The sequence below is a fragment of the Kogia breviceps genome, chromosome 4 (genome assembly GCF_026419965.1).
Source record: "Kogia breviceps isolate mKogBre1 chromosome 4, mKogBre1 haplotype 1, whole genome shotgun sequence".
NCBI lineage: Eukaryota > Metazoa > Chordata > Mammalia > Artiodactyla > Physeteridae > Kogia > Kogia breviceps.
The window spans coordinates 148,619,736-148,635,667 of NC_081313.1; the positions used below are offsets into that span (position 1 = coordinate 148,619,736).

Below are 15,932 nucleotides of genomic sequence, written 5' to 3' on the forward strand. Positions count from 1 at the left end.
TCTAACAGTGCAGAGAGGGAATAGATAGTCAAGAATCATACTCTGCATGTCGAATTACAACTCTGACAAGTGCCAAGGAGAGGGACATGGTACCATGAGAGCATATTTTAGGGAGCATTTGATCTCATCATGGAGTTTAGAGAAGGTTTATTCAGGGATGTTTCAGCTGATGTCTGAAGGATGAGTAGGTATTAACCAGATAGGGACGTTTGAGAGAGATTTCTGAGCATAAGGAATAGCACAAGACCCTATAAGAGGAAAGCATATGCTGTGTGGGAGGAACTGGCCAGGGAGGTGGGGCTGTTGGGGGAGCATGTCATGATGATGGAGCTGCAAGTGTGGGTAGGAGCTCGATCGTGCAGGCTTGTTTAAGGTTTCAGACTTTAAGAGGAATAGAAAACCATTGAACTTTCTTGTGGAAGGTGAGTGTGTGGAACATACCCAATTGCACTTTCAACCTGTCGTTTTGCTACCGAGTGGAGAATACACTGCGGGGAGAAAGAGTGGAAGCGAGGATACAAGTTAGGAGACTTTTGTAGAAATTGGGCATAATGGTGGCTTGGACCAGGGTATGATGGTCATTTTGGTGGAAAGATGTGGACAGATGCTAGAGGTATGTAGGCAGTATCATTGTTAACACTGGTGGTGGGTTGAGGATGATGATGAGGGAGAAATAGCTGTCAGTGACGGTGATTCCTAAGCTTCTGGCTCCTATGGTTGGTTAGATAGGGTTTTTTAGATATGATGCTAATATTGATCCTAATTTGTTTTTTGTTATTTGTTGCTTCTTGATGAATACTCTGTCATATTAAGTCTCCTGTTTTGAGTGTACAAAGCATTTTGACTAAAACTGAGTGTTGTATGTTATCAGATAACTTTTTAACATCTGCCAGTTTGGTCCTGTATTTTATTCTCTTTCATTTATTAATTAAATTGTATTAATGTAAATATATTAATAGATTTTCTAAAGTTGCATTATCCTTGCATCCTTGGAATAAAGCCTTTTTGTAGTCATGGTATATATCATTCTTTAATAATTATTGATTAGATGTGCTGATATTTTCTTAAGAGAAATTGGACCTTTTTTGAAAAAACTTGAGTTTCCTTTCTTTTTATTTACAAATGACTCGAATTTTGTTGTTTTGTAGATATTTGATTGATACAGAAGGCATGTGACCAGATGATGTAATTGAATGTAAGTATAAGGGTTGTCACTACTTTTCCCTGTTTATAAAATTTGAAGGTAGAAGTGTAGGGGAATTTCTCAAATTTTGGAAAAAGAGAAAAGTTTGTAATCCATTTGTCCTGACATAACATAAACTTTTACCAAAAGTTTATAAAGGGATGTATCTGGAAATAGCGAGATATAACAGCCTGAATAATTAGTCAGTGGATTTCAGCATTTTTTTTCTTTTTAACATTTTTAAAATTAATTTACTGATTTTTGATATTATATCCACTTCACCAAGGAATCCCCTTTTTCTTTATGCCTTCCTTCATTCTTTCTTTCCTTCCTTCCTTCCTTCCTTCCTTCTTCCTTCCTTTCTTTAAAGCTCCGAGTCATTTAAAATACATGACTTCTTACTAAATATCTCCAGTTCGTATAACCAAGGCATTTATAACTTTTCCTTTTATTCCTGGGACTTCCCTGGTGGTCCAGTGGTTCAGACTCTGCTCTTCCAGTGCAGCAGGCCTGGGTTCAATCCCTAGTTGGGGAGCTAAGGTCCCAAATGCTGTGCAGCCAAAGAATATTCTTTTAAAAAGTTATATTCCTGTATTATTGAATGTAGTGGTTTAGAATTTGTTTTAATGTTTAGAAGATTTCCATTTATTTATCAGGAACAAACAAAACATCATGTAAAAATAGTTTTCCAGAAGGTATTTCCATCATTCTCTTCTTTCCTTTCTCGTGCAGACTGGTGTTTTATCTTTACAAGTTGTCCATCATTCCATAAGAAAGCTGCTTTTTTTCTGGTTTCATAAGAGATGGTGAACAGTGGTAAATTATCCAGTTTACCTAAATTTCTAGAGTACACTTCAGGGAGCAAATGATGGGGTGGGATGTTGGGGCAGAGTGAGAGCTACAGATTCTGGTGAGACTGAGAGTCAGTCACAAAAATTCCTGGGCTGTGGTGAAGGGAGAACAAATATAAATCAAGTTCCTGCTGGTGGACAGGAAGCCACAGTGAAGAAGAATGGTGTGTAGCTGGGCTGTGTAATTGGGCCCATAAGTGCTGTGTCTTCTGATGGTAATTATGAACAGAAACCAAATAATAATTACTGCTAACATGTAGGTGACCCATCCTTGAGAGCTGAGGCAGAGAGAAGGAGAGACGGCATTATACCTTGTCTCTGGTTCATTGAGTTTCCCAGGCTGATTTGTGACCAATCTTGGGTGAAATCATAACTACATCATTTTTGCTAAGGTGGTCAGCTTCCGTGGGGTCCTTTCTCTGCACTCTGTCCAATGATAAAGCCCACTGGTTTGTGCCTCCTGGAAAACAGTTATTCCAAAACAGTATAACTGAAGCATTGATGGAACAGCCATGAAGAACGTGTTTCCACATGGCCTCACACCTCCGTTTCAAAGTGCTTTAAAACTTCTTTTCATCCAAAAATCAATCACAGAAAAGGATTGGGATCAAATCCCATACAGACGTAGTGAAAGAAAAAAGAGAATAAGGAGCAGAATAGCATCTCTTCAGACAATAAAATCAAGTTGGAAAAGACAGGTCAACAAACCAGATGAAAACTGTAACCTTTCAGAGGGGCCTTTGAAAAGATGTGAGGAAAAAGAATGCAAAAGTTGAAAGAACATGGATCGAGGAGGGAATGGGAAGTTATTGTTTAATGGCTATAGAGTCGCTGTTTGGGTTGGCGAAAAAGTTCTGGAAATGGTAAATGCTGATAAATGCCACCTATGGGTGTTTGGTTTTAGTTGATCTTCTTCCATGTAAGGGATTGGAGAGATTCAGAGACTATGCAGCTGCCTCCATCCTTCTGAGGTCCTGCTCAATCTTCTTTGACATAATTATTTTGAATTTGGAGAGTGGTGATGTTTGCACAGCACTGTGAATGTATTTAATGGCACTGAATTGTATACTTGAAAATGGTTGAAATACTAAATTTTGTTTTATGTGTATTTTACCATAATAAAAAAAAAAGATGAAAGAACAGCATAAACCAGAATTAGGTAAGATGATAGAACTCAGCACAGAATTCAAAATAAAAGAAAAAAATTCAGAAATGAAGACTAAATTTAAAATAATATAAGAGTGGGTACTTCCCTGGTTGTCCAGTGGTTAAAAATCTGCCTTCCAGTGCAGGGAATACACGTTCGATCCCTGGTTGGGGAACTGACATCCTACATGCTGCAGGGCAACTAAGCCCGCACGCCGCAACTACTGAGCCCATGTGCTCTGGAGCCCACGCGCCACAACTAGAGAGCCCACGAGGCACAGGGAAGACCCCATGCACTGCAACGAAGAGCCTGCGTGCTGCACCTAATACTCGACACTGCCAAAAATAAATAAATTAATTAAATAAATTAAATAAAATAATACGATTGAATGAACTTAATGCATAATGCTTTAAGAGAAACAAAGAAGAAAAGGAATTTTTTAATCAAAAAAGATAAAAAAATTTTTAGAGAAATGGCAAAGATAAAAGATAGGCAAAAAAGAGTCAGGACAGCACTGAAAAGAGTAATATAAATTGGTATAAGAATCTATTATACCATAAAAGTTACATTTAAAATTAGTGGGACAGATTAGTCAATCAGTTGTGATTACATACATGCTGGGGTATAAATATTTCTTTGGAAGGATCCACAGCACGACAAAAGCAGATGTCTCTGAGGAGGGAAACGTATGGCTGGGGAACGTGGGGAAAAGGGTGACTTTTCATTGAATTCCCGTGTACCTTTTCTAAAGTTCTGTCACGTGCATCTATTAACTCTGAAGTTTGCCTGAGTTCAAACCCCAGTTCCCCAGGTTGCTACCTGTTAATCTTGAACAAACTCTTCACACTCTCCAAGCCTCTTTCATCTGTGAAGTAAGGTCTTAGTAACTTAGCCTGGTGCTGCCTGGCACAGAGTAAACTCTCAATAAATGGAGATTATTAGTGAAAAAAACCCAAATGCCCATCAGTGGATGAATGAATGTTTTTTTTTGTTGTAGTTGTTTTTTTTTTTTTTTTTTTTTTTTTTTTTTTTTTTTTTTGTTACGCGGGCCTCTCACTGCTGTGGCCTCTCCCATTGCGGAGCGCAGGCTCTGGACGCACAGGCTCAGTGGCCATGGCTGACGGGCCCAGCCGCTCCGCGGCAGGTGGGATCTTCCTGGACCGGGGCACGAACCCGTGTCCCCTGCATCGGCAGGCGGACTCTCAACCACTGCGCCACCAGGGAAGCCCTGAATGAACGTTTTAAATGTGGTGTATATGTGAAATATTATACAGTCATAAAAAGGAATGACGTAATGACACATGCCACGACATGGACGAACTTGAAAACATTATGCTAATGGAAGGAAGCCAGAAAAATGGTCACATTTGTATTATTTCATGAAATGTCCAGAAAAGGCAAAACCGTAGTGACAGAAAGCAAATGAATGGTTGCAGGGACTGAAGGAGGAGGGGATGAAGAGGGCCTGCTGATGGTTACGGGGGCTTCTTTTTCGGGTGATGAAAACATGATGGGTTAGATGATGGTGATGGTTGCATAGGCTTGTGAATGTACGAAATGACACTGAATTTGCAGTTTCAGAAGGTGAATTTTATGGCATGTGAATGACATCTCAAAAAATAATTTTGATAATGAAAATTGCCAGATTTCCCATAGTCACTGTCCACTGTCTCCATCTCTCCCTTCTCCCCACTACATTCCTTTTGACGCCCACCCCTGCTGCTCTCTCCCATCCTCAGTCCCTCGAGCTGCCCCACGAGGCCTCACAGGGAGCCCCTGAGACAGTGGGCGCCTGCGTCCTATGGCTGTTGGAGCGGCTGCCCAGTGTGTGTGCCCCCACCACTCTCACCCGTGAGAGTGGCCGCTTCCCTCGCATTTTTCTCGTGCGTTTCAGCTGATGGTGATGTTTACAGAAGGCAGCACGTGCCCTGGTCCATGGAGGAAGCCCCTCAAGTTCATATTTAGGCCCGTCCAGAAGTTTAATCTCATCCACCAGTAACCTCAGGATGCTGTGCTCTGAAAGCCAGGTTGGCCACCTGCGGGCACTTGCAAATACTGAGGACTTCGGAGGCATTTGGGCCTCCAATTGAGGCCTTGTACCTCCACATGCGATGTGACCTCAGCCCTCTGCTGCACCTCTCTAAGTGAAGTGGCACAGGAATACTGACCTTGCCTGTTGTTGCCAGGATTAACTGAGTAGTGCATTGGCTGCCCTGGTGCTTAGGTGTTGAGTACATGGTGATGTACATACCAGGCCCTACTGGTGGGCCTCCTGATGCAGCAGTTCCCTCGGCTCTGCCCCTGTCGTCAGCTGCCCCTAGGATAACTCGGAGCCCGAGCCACTTCTCTGGTAGATTTCCCTATTCCCCCACTATGGTCACACCTGCATAAGGCAACTCAAACCTTTCAGAGATGTGTCCTGAACCTCTTCTTTCCATACATACCTATCTGGTGGTTGTGAGACTTAAGGCCAACCTCCCCAAGAGACTTTTTCTGTTTCTCCTAGGAAACCTAGACTCATCTTCTGTCATCTTCAACTCTACTCAAATTTTGTTCTTTCAACCCTGACCTCTGACCCTGCTTTTTACTTCTGCCATTTCATCCTCACTCCTGCTTCCTTTCATAAATCCATAAATCTCTTTTGGCCTTCCTAGCCCTGGGCCATGTTCCTTCCTCTTTCCTCAGTTTTTATCCATTTTTTCCCCTTTCCTTGCCTCTCCCATCCAACTTTGAGCCCTTCCTTTCACATGCAGACTTTGATTGCAAACCCGTCCAAACAAAAACACGCCACAGTTAGCAGCATTTCAAAATTCAAAAGATGTATTACTCATCTATTAATTCTATTACATTTATTCAGTTTTATTGTTTTTAAATATATCAAAATAGAGAAATTTATACCTATCTTCTTTATCTATATATGGAAGAACAGGTGGTACCCAAGGTGTCACCAACAATCCTAGCAGCTCTTACTGTACGTATCCGTAGTAGTCAGCAATTTCCATTTCTTTTTCCCTCTCAGTGAAAAACGTCAGTTTCCCCAGAGAGGTGTATTTGGCAGCATTCTCACGTTCTTGTTGAGCCGCCTCTTCATGGCCTCCCGCTCTGGCCTCTGCTCTTGTTCGATGGGCGTTGACATTACTGGCTCAGAAACATTGGGTTGCCTCCATTGAATTTGGTGCTTCCTGAAGTCTTGGAATAGAAATGGGGTTTGGAGCTCCGGTGGGGACTGGCGCTTAGTCAGAGCAGGGGGAACAGGCTCCCGCTGGAGAGAAGTGCAAGGTGAAGTTTTGTTCGGTGCAGGCCTCGGAGCAGCAGACGGACGGACACTAGGCTGGGTATGGTCGGTCCAACCCGCTTGGGTTGGGTTGGTCGCAGTTGGCTGAGCTGGTTTGGCGGGACCTGGCAAAGAGGCAGGAGGTGGCTGGGGTGAACTCACTGCAGCAGGTTGAGCTGGGTTAGTAGCAGCAGGCTGGGCACGGTCAGCCACAGCAGGCCGATGTGAGGCCAGAGACTGTGGCCTCCGAGGAGCAGGTCGAGCTTGAGGCTTGTCCCAGGCAGAAAAAGGCAGAGGCATCCAGTTGACCTTCCCAGGAGGAGGCAGCTCATACTGGGATGGAGATGGACACTCTTTTTCAGCACTGCTGTCTGGTTTCTGGGCTTGGCCTTGAGTTTTCTCAGGACCCTGACCCTCACGTGGGGTATGCCGCCATGGCTGGATCGCTGGGGGTGGCTGGCGGTCTTTAGGGTTGATTGAATTTCCCAAGACCCGACAGGAAGAGAGCCCAGTGTTCTTATCATTCTTCTTCCCCAGTGCGTGAAAAACTGTCACAGACTCCAGCATGCGCGTGGCTAGGGACGTTCGAGGCTTTTTAAAGCTCTCTTGGATAAGCTCAGTTTGGTGTTTCTTTCGCTTCGTCTTGGGAATTGTTGGCTTCTCTTCTGCCTTGACTTTGTTCCCTGACTTTTTATTCTCTAATGTAACAGATAAGGAAAAAAACATGCTTTGTGAGACAGTCAGTGATTTGTCCAACGTCACACAGATAGTAAATGTCAAAATCAAAACTGAACTTCGGTCTCCAGACTTCTAGTTCAATACTTTCCCTCATTATTCCATGCTATTTTGAATCCACTACTAAATGTAGGGGCAAAATAAATGTAATGAAAAACTTTCAAAAGTTTCTTTTCTCACCTGACATGGTCAGAGAAGAAGAGGAAACATCAACTGCAGATACAAGGGATGAGGAGACAACACTAGAGGATGTCTGAGTGGCTGCAGCTGAACGGCGCATGTGTCCAGTACAAAGGTCACTGGTTACTGGTCACTGGTCACTTGTGATGATCCAAATTTATTTACAAACAACTCCACAGAAACCCGAAGACTCTACCAAGTGGTAGTAGGTTTGGTAGGAGAGGGATGTCACAAAGCAGGCAGTTTACAGGTATGAGATAGCCAATAGGGAGGTCCGATCCCCAACAGGAAGGCAGGATTGGGTGAAGAGAGTGTAGGAGAGCTATAACAACACCTAAATTTCTGAGCTCCGGGGAGGATATCCTAGAAGACAAATTTACCTCCCCCAGGCTCTTAACATTAGGGAAATCATTGCAACATTTCTTACAGACGTTCATTGATATAATTAACAGTTACTTATATTCTACAGAGTATTATATTTTATGTATCATATACTTAGATATATATATATGTATATTTATCATTAATATCCTTAGGAAGGAAAGAGCCATCAACTTTGAACTATTACAGTTGTTCTGAAATCATATCTGTCTAATTAGTGAACTTAGAGCAGTTTTTAAGGAGCAAAAGTAGGGATGAAGACGCTCTTTCTGTAACTTGGTTAAAGAGTAGGGTGAAGTTTGTTGAGTGTACCTTGTGGAGAATGTTGTGGTCCAAGGCTCTTTTAGTTTCATCTCCTTGACTCCTACCTTCCTTGGGCTGGGCTAAGCTGGGCCCGGTGGGACTTGCGACTTACATTTCTCTTCTGCTTTCCTTTTTTTTTTTTTTTTTTTTCATTATGGGCATTGTTTCTAGGACAAGCCTAGATCTTGCATGCTTACCTTCATGGATGTTACTTCCTGTCAACTTCCAGCAGCAGGAGTCTTCTTCTCAGTGCTTGATGCTTCACAAAATACACTCAGCCCGTTGGAAGCAAATACCAGAGAGCAAGGAAACAGAGCTGGTTGCAAACCTTTCCTCTTCCAGCCTTTGGTTGCAATTCTTTTGCCCATAATTTGCTACCTCCAGTTCCTTGGGCCACACAAGTATCCTGCCATCCAGCTCTTTTATGTGTGAGAGACATTCTAAATACTGTCCCTTTTTCTTTGCACAGAAGTATATACAGTGTGGCAGTTACTGTAATATCCTACCCCTTGCAAACAGCCACTCTAGAATCTCAGACCTCTAGGATTCTCCATCTTGCATGCTTGGGTGCAAGGCCAAGCAAAATGAAGAGGAGAATAATTAGAGAAAGAAGAGGACATTCGTGGAGAATTGGGAGCAGGTAAGGTGAAAAGGCACAGGAGAAAAGAGATTCGTGTAGATTTTTTGTTTTCTGTGGGAAACAAGTTGCACACTTTGGCCTCATTTTGTATTACCAGAACAGACAGTTATAGATATATTTAAGTAGCTCGATAGTGCAGCAACTGCCGTGAATTCTGTACACTAAAGAGAACAGTCTTACATATATTTTTCATTTTGTTTTATGTCATATTACCTTATTTATAGCATTCACTGGAATGTTTATAAAATACAGATTTTTCTAAATGCTCTGGTTTTGTCTACAGGGTTATTTCCTTGTCATATTTTTAAGGACTCCCACATTGTAAGACATATTGCATGTTTTTCTCTTGACAATGGTTTATCTTGAAGCATCATGAACTAACTTGACCTGTTGGATTTTGTGGAGAAACTGTAAAGAGGGTCTGTGAAAAAGGCATTGTGGTGAGTCGCATTATGCACCCAAGCGTAAGGAGCTGATATGTGCCATCAGCCCAACTTGGCCTGGATTGCCTCTGTTTTAGTTGCCCTGGTTAGTGCTTTTCTCCCTCACCACGCTTGTGACTGTGATAATGTCAGTAAGGGCTGAGTTGCTAATGATTTATATGTGAGGTAAGCTGGTTTGAGGGAGGAAATCTATGGATCTAGTCATTTTCCTTGGTGGTCAGCTTTCAGGGGTGCAAAGATCGATCTTTCTGGGGACTTTTCCAGTACCAGGAAGATATCCCATAGATGGGACCTCCAAAGACACATATTTAATTTTTAGGCCTGTTTTTCCTATTATGAGATATGAGTTTTTTCCCTGATGGGGATGATGCTTCTCTGAGAAGAAATTGTGAAAGGTATTGTAGTATAGAGATGTGGCTTAAGCTTTTAAGTTTTTCTCAGGATTTTTCCCCTAAGCTTCCTACTTCAGAAGGCCTGTTTACATGATACTACTATGTGACCTGAGGCTAACAACTTACTAAATACCTGCAAGCCAGATCAGTGTCTCTTTTCTCTATATTTCCATGGACATCAAGGGACCCATAGCTACTGCAGGTTAGGGTGGGTGGTGTGAGATTGGGGCAAGTGTGGTATGACAAATTTTGGTATCACTCAAATGTTTGCCTATTAAAATACTCAGTTCCAACATTCAATTCGATGTAGGCAAACCCTTAGTTAGGCTTTCCTTGGTTCCAAGCCTATGTAACCTATTTTCTCTCCCTAGTTCCAGCCATTTAACTTTAGCTTGCAGGCTCAGCCTCATCTTAACCTCTAAAAGAATCTTACATGTAGGAGGAAGAAACTAAAGAGCTCTATTTCAACACTTAGGAACATCAAGCTCTACCCTGACCTAAACCTTTATTCTTATAGTTAGGGTATTGTCTTGTCCGGTATACCCACTTTCTGCATTTTAAACCCATCAACTTAACCGAGACCTGGCTTGGTGTAACATAGCCAGTTCATCTACCCCTGAGGCTGTCCTTAATTCTTCCCATTGTCCCATTTTGATTTAATTAAATACTGGAATCCCTCAAACCCTTGCATGTTTCCTGATGCGGTATCAGATACTGGTCGATTTTGTTAGTGTCAAATACTTAGCTGTCTGATTCTCCAAATATGCCTTCCTCCTATATTTTCCATCCCAGCATACTACATACCCATGAAGGCATTGTTATATCTCATGTTGGACCCACTCCCATCCAGAGGCCTACTCTATGCTAGTTCCCATACTTTCTGGAAACCTTGTTATGGCCAGGTCTGGATTTTTTTGTGTTCCCACCCAAAGCCTGTATCTTTTAGCAAGCTGGAACTATAAGACCAACACAGATTTTCTAGTTTCTGATAGATTTATGTCACAATTTGTACATTGTCATTTGTGTAGATATTTGTATCATTTGTACTTTTTGGCCATTACATGCCTATTGGATATTTTTCATAAATTGCAAAAGAATATTATATGACTTAGCACCAAATTGAATGTGCCTAATTGTAAGTTTGTAAACTCTGTTGAGCTAGCATGTATCTTTTCTTTATCCAAATAGTAATTTACTAATATTGTCCCATTTGTAATTATGTGGAAGTTTTCAGAATTGTAAATAAATGCTTGTGGATTGAAACTTGGTTAGACGATGACTGTCCCAGATACGTTGAAGCTAGTGACCTTCTTACTCATTCATTCACTCATTGAATAATTGTGACCTTCCTGACTCCGTTTACCCAGCTCAAATGGTTGTGAAGGTTACTAACCGTGTATGTAAGATACTTTCAGAAATTAGAAACTAAAAAGTAAAACTAACAAAAAACATTTCCTATTATAAATAACAATGGAATTTAGTATGCTATTATACATTCAGACCCTACTGTAGGACATGCTGTTCTTTGCTGTTCCATTTGAGGCAGGATTCACAGTTTTTCTAACGGGTACAGATCACTATGCCTGATACTGTGAGCAAATGTTATACTTGAGCTCCACTCTTATCTCTCTCAGGCTTTTTTTGGTATTGTGTAAAATGTAAATACATACTGTCAACCTCCAGCATGATACCAGGCACATAATGGAAACCCAATAAATGTTTCACTGTGAGTGGAGTATAAGTTGATAGAATATTTTCGAAGGTTGATTAGGCAGATTAGATTGATTGAAAATCTTTCAATATTTTTTACTTTTTTTTTCTTTTCTTTTTTTGTGGTATGCGGGCCTCTCACTGTTGTGGCCTCTCCCGTCGCGGAGCACAGGTTCCGGATGCACAGGCTCAGTGGCCATGGCTCACGGGCCCAGCCGATCCACGGCATGTGGGATGTTCCCAGACCGGGGCACGAACCCATGTCCCCTGCATCAGCAGGCGGAGTCTCAAACCCTGCGCCACCAGGGATGTCCCTACATTTATGAATTTTAAATGTGTTACATTTGTCTTGCAGAGGTCTTCTAGAATGCAGAGCCTGAGGCAAGGATTAAAATGCTGGTATTTTGGGGGGGGTTGTATGTAAAAACAGAGTTGTGAGGGTGAGGAACAGGCTTCACAATGACACAAAAAGACACACAGGTTGTTTGGTATATATGTTCACTCAGCAAGCTGGACTTTCTTTGGGAGGCTTGAAAGGAAAAACCATTCCTGAGAGTAATCCACAGAAGGGAGAAAGAAGCAGGAATTTGCTGCCAGGCTTCCTCCTGTCTTATGCATTTCATTAATCAATCAAGGCTCCTTCCATGGGAGACAACTGCTCTACACTTCTGTTCATCATCTCACCCTTCTCTAGCAGCTCAGAAAGCCAGAGTTGTGGCCTGATATGTAGCATCTCCTCCAACTCTAACATGGAGGGATGGCTGAGAATGGAGAGGGCTTGGTATGGAGGCCCGGAGTTTCACCTGGGCTCTAGTCAGCTCAGAGAGTGCTAATTAGGTTTGCTGGCAAAGGCAAAACAGGGGAGTGTGGTCCAGGGGGCAGATGGCACCTTCAGAGAGGGGGAGGAGGTTGAGGGAATCTGAGACCATTCTTAGAAGCTGTGTTTCCCATAACAGGAGCTATAAATGAAATAAATGCTAAATAGTGATACACGGTACCTTGTAGAAAAAGGAGTAATTCAGTAGGGGGGTAGGGTTGGGAGAGAAGGCTTTACTGAGGAGAGGGGGCTTCAAGAATGATTTGTGCACAGAGGCCATAGGAGAGCCATTGTAGCCAAGGGAACAACCTGAAAGAGAAAGATACTGCGGCATAAACATGTATAATGTTGTGGTCAAGAAATGGCCGGCACACTGAAGCATGGAGTGGAACACGGCAGAGGCTTTGAAAACTCAGCTGGGAGTCAGATCACACAGGGCCCTGACAAGGAGTTGGAAAGGGATTCTGAAGGCCGTAAGCCATTAAAGATTTCCAAGAGGGGAATAACATTAATGAGCTTGTTTTAGGACATAATTCTGGGGCAGTTGTTAGAATTACATTAGAAAGGTGGTTCAGACAGGATCTAGATAGGGCCTACCTCCAGAGCAGGAGTGTTTGTAGTTGATTTTGTGGGTCCAAATCATGACTTAGGGCACTGAATGGCCTACACTCCTGGGACATGATGCATAAAAATCAAGCTTACCAGACTGAGGTTAAACCCAAAACCAATTTAATTGGCAAAGTCTCATTACACTGGCTAGACTGAACTCATGCCTATATCTCTACGCTTTACTCAAACCCTACCAAGAAAATAAGACACCTAAACATTAAGAACACAAGAGAATGGGAGGGATGATGAATGGTAGACACACACACACACACATACAAACACACACACAAACACACACACAGAGAGAGAGAGAGAGAGAGAGAGCGCAATAAAAATGTCAAAGATATTAACTCTCAGAATGGAGAAAAATAAAACCTCATTGTGTGCAGCAAGGGGAAACTAAACAAAAAAGTCAAGGTGACTGAGCACCTTACTACAAGTCTACCATACACTTCCATCAGCCCTGAGTGCCTCAATCTTTTTTTTTTTTTTTTTTTTTTGCAGTATGTGGGCCTCTCACTGTTGTGGCCTCTCCCGTTGCGGAGCACAGGCTCCGGACGCGCAGGCCCAGCGGCCATGGCTCACGGGCTTAGCCGCTCCGCGGCATGTGGGATCTTCCCGGACCCGGGCACGAACCTCTGTCTCCTGCATCAGCAGGCAGACTCTCAACCACTGCGCCACCAGGGAAGCCCTGAGTGCCTCAATCTTAAGTACTAAATGACAGGCAAAGATCACCAGATATTTCAAGATCACATCTAAAAGGAGAGAAAGGCATCAACAAACAGGACAACACAAAAACAGCTGACAGGGAACAAAAGAAACTTAAAAATTGATAACTTTAGAGAGAGACAAGATAATGCATTCATTTAAAACAATAAAAGAATGAAATGCCTGGGAAAAAAACATTCAGAAAAGAAGAGCTAGCTCTTGGAGATTAAAAACGTATAGCAGGGGGCTTCCCTGGTGGAACAGTGGTTAAGAATCCGCCTGCCAATGCAGGAGACATGGGTTTGAGCTCTGGTCCGGGAAGATCCCACATGCTGTGGAGCAACTAAGCCCGTGCACCACAACTACTGAGCCTGCGCTCTAGAGCCCACGAGCCACAACTACTGAGCCCATGGGCCACAACTACTGAGGCCCTCGTGCCCTACAGCCCATGCTCGGCAACAAGAGAAGCCACCACAATGAGAAGCCCACGTGGTGCAACGAGGAGGAGCCCCCGCTCCCTGCAACTAGAGAAAGCCTGCGTGCAGCAACAAAGACCCAATGCAGCCAAAATTAACTAAATAAATAAATTTATTTTAAAAAATATATAGCAGAAGAAATATGTATATAATATGTAGCAGAAAACCTAAACAATCAACAGAAGGGTGGAAATAAAGCTGAGAAAATTCTTCTGATTTAAAAAAAAGGAAAGATTAAAACTGGAAAATAAAAGAAAAAAAAATATACTTAACTTAGAGGTACATTTCAGAAAATCCAATAGTCCACCAGTAGAAGTTCCCCAAAAAGAAAATAGAAAAGATAAAGCGAAAAGAAAATTTCCCAGAACTGATGCACATAGCCTGCCAGACTGGAAGACCTCACTTAGTATCTAGCATTATGAATTTAAAAAATACCCACGCTAAGTCATATCATGAACTTTCAGGACACCTGAAACAAAGATCCTAAAGTTGCAGAAAGAAAAATTACAGGTCACAAATAAAAGTTCTGCAATCGGAATAGCACAAGGCTTCAAACAGCAACAATGAACTCTGGAAAACAATGAATAAATGCATTTTAAAGTGCTTACCTACAATTGTTCAGTCTATCAAACTACTAGTGCAGTGGAAGAATAAAATAAACCCATTTCAGACATGCAAAAGCCTCAAAAATTTACATCCCATTAATCCTTGGGAAACCATGGAAGGATATGCTCCACCAAACAGGGAAGTAAACCATGAACGCAGCCGCTGTGGATCCAGGACACAGAAGAGGGGCATAAGAAAGGAGCAGGGTGAAGGCAAAGAGAAATCTCAGGGCAAGAGCTACGGCTCAGGTGTAGAAAACCACCGACGTGCCTGTCACATGTTGAGCTGTGCTCCTGCAGAAGTCATATGTTGAAGTTATCCTAACCACCTGGACTTCAGAATGTGACCGTACTTGGAGATGGCATCTTTAAAGAGGTAAGTTTAGATGAGGTCATTAGGGTGGGCACTAATCCACTATGACTGGTATCCTTATAAGGAAAGGAAATCTGCACGTAGACACAGAGGGAAGACCATGTGAAGACCAAGGGAGAAGATGGCCATTTACAAGCCAAGGAGAGAGGCCTCAGAAGAAACCAGCCCTGCCAACACCTTGATCTTGGACTTCTGGCCTCCAGTACTGTGAGAAAATAAACATCTGTTATGTAAGCCACCCAGTCTGTGGTACTTTTTTATGGCAGCCCTGGCAAACTAAAAACAGTGCCCAACCTAGAACAGGTCAAGAACAAGTCCAATCAATCCAGGAAAGATTTCAAACAGAAAAGAATCTGATGTGTTTACCCTGTCCACACTGAGAAATGTGACAGTGGTGTTAGAGGTTTGGAGGATGAATTAGTGATAGGTTCAGAGGAAAAGACGCAAACAAAACTGAAAACGGTGTAAAGAATGGAGACATACTCGTACACGATGGTTCAGAGGTGAATGATACTTACCTAGCAAATAACATAAACTTAGAATACTGATTTCACCAAAAGTTGGGAAATAACTATCCTGAAAAGATGAGGGGAACAGAAGTGTGTACGTGGACAGATGATGGGAAAGAGCTAAATTCTCATCTTCCACAGTAGGAAGTCAATAGATAGTATCAGAAACTGAGAAATCAAGACGTGGTAATATAAGCCTAGTGTTTAAATATGGAGGCAAATATTAGAAAATAATGCTAAAATACTTAAAGTGGTTGCCTTTGGGTAGAAAATAATGCAAAACTACTTAAAGTGATTGCCCTGGGGAGTGACAATCAGGGGATAGGGCAGGGGTGCTGATGGGAAGACTACTCTTTTTCACAGAAATCTCGGTAGAACTATTTGAATTTTAAACTATTGGGTTGGCCCAAAAGTTCGTTTGGGTTTTCCGTAGCATCCTGCGGAAAAACCCAAACAAACTTTTGGGCCAACCCAATACTTAACCTGTGTTTTTTTTTTAATAAAAATAAAAAATTTAAAAGCTTAGACAGACCACTAAAGACCTTTCACAAAGGTTGCTCGTCCCTTTAGCCAGAGGACTTTCAGTGGTGTGACGT

At 42.3% G+C, this 15,932-nt stretch overlaps 1 long non-coding RNA gene across 3 annotated transcripts in view; it reads left to right on the plus strand.

Annotated features, from left to right (window-relative positions):
• The window catches only part of LOC136794088 (uncharacterized), a 50,401-nt gene that overhangs the window by 13,625 nt on the left and 20,844 nt on the right, over window positions 1-15,932 (plus strand). For 2 of the 3 annotated variants that reach the window (XR_010840386.1, XR_010840388.1), the window contains exon 4: window positions 1,149-1,195. This is a non-coding gene — a long non-coding RNA (uncharacterized lncRNA). Of the gene's footprint in view, window positions 1-1,148; window positions 1,196-1,915; window positions 3,627-15,932 lie in introns of those variants that run through there. The other variant, XR_010840387.1, reaches the window with a different exon arrangement.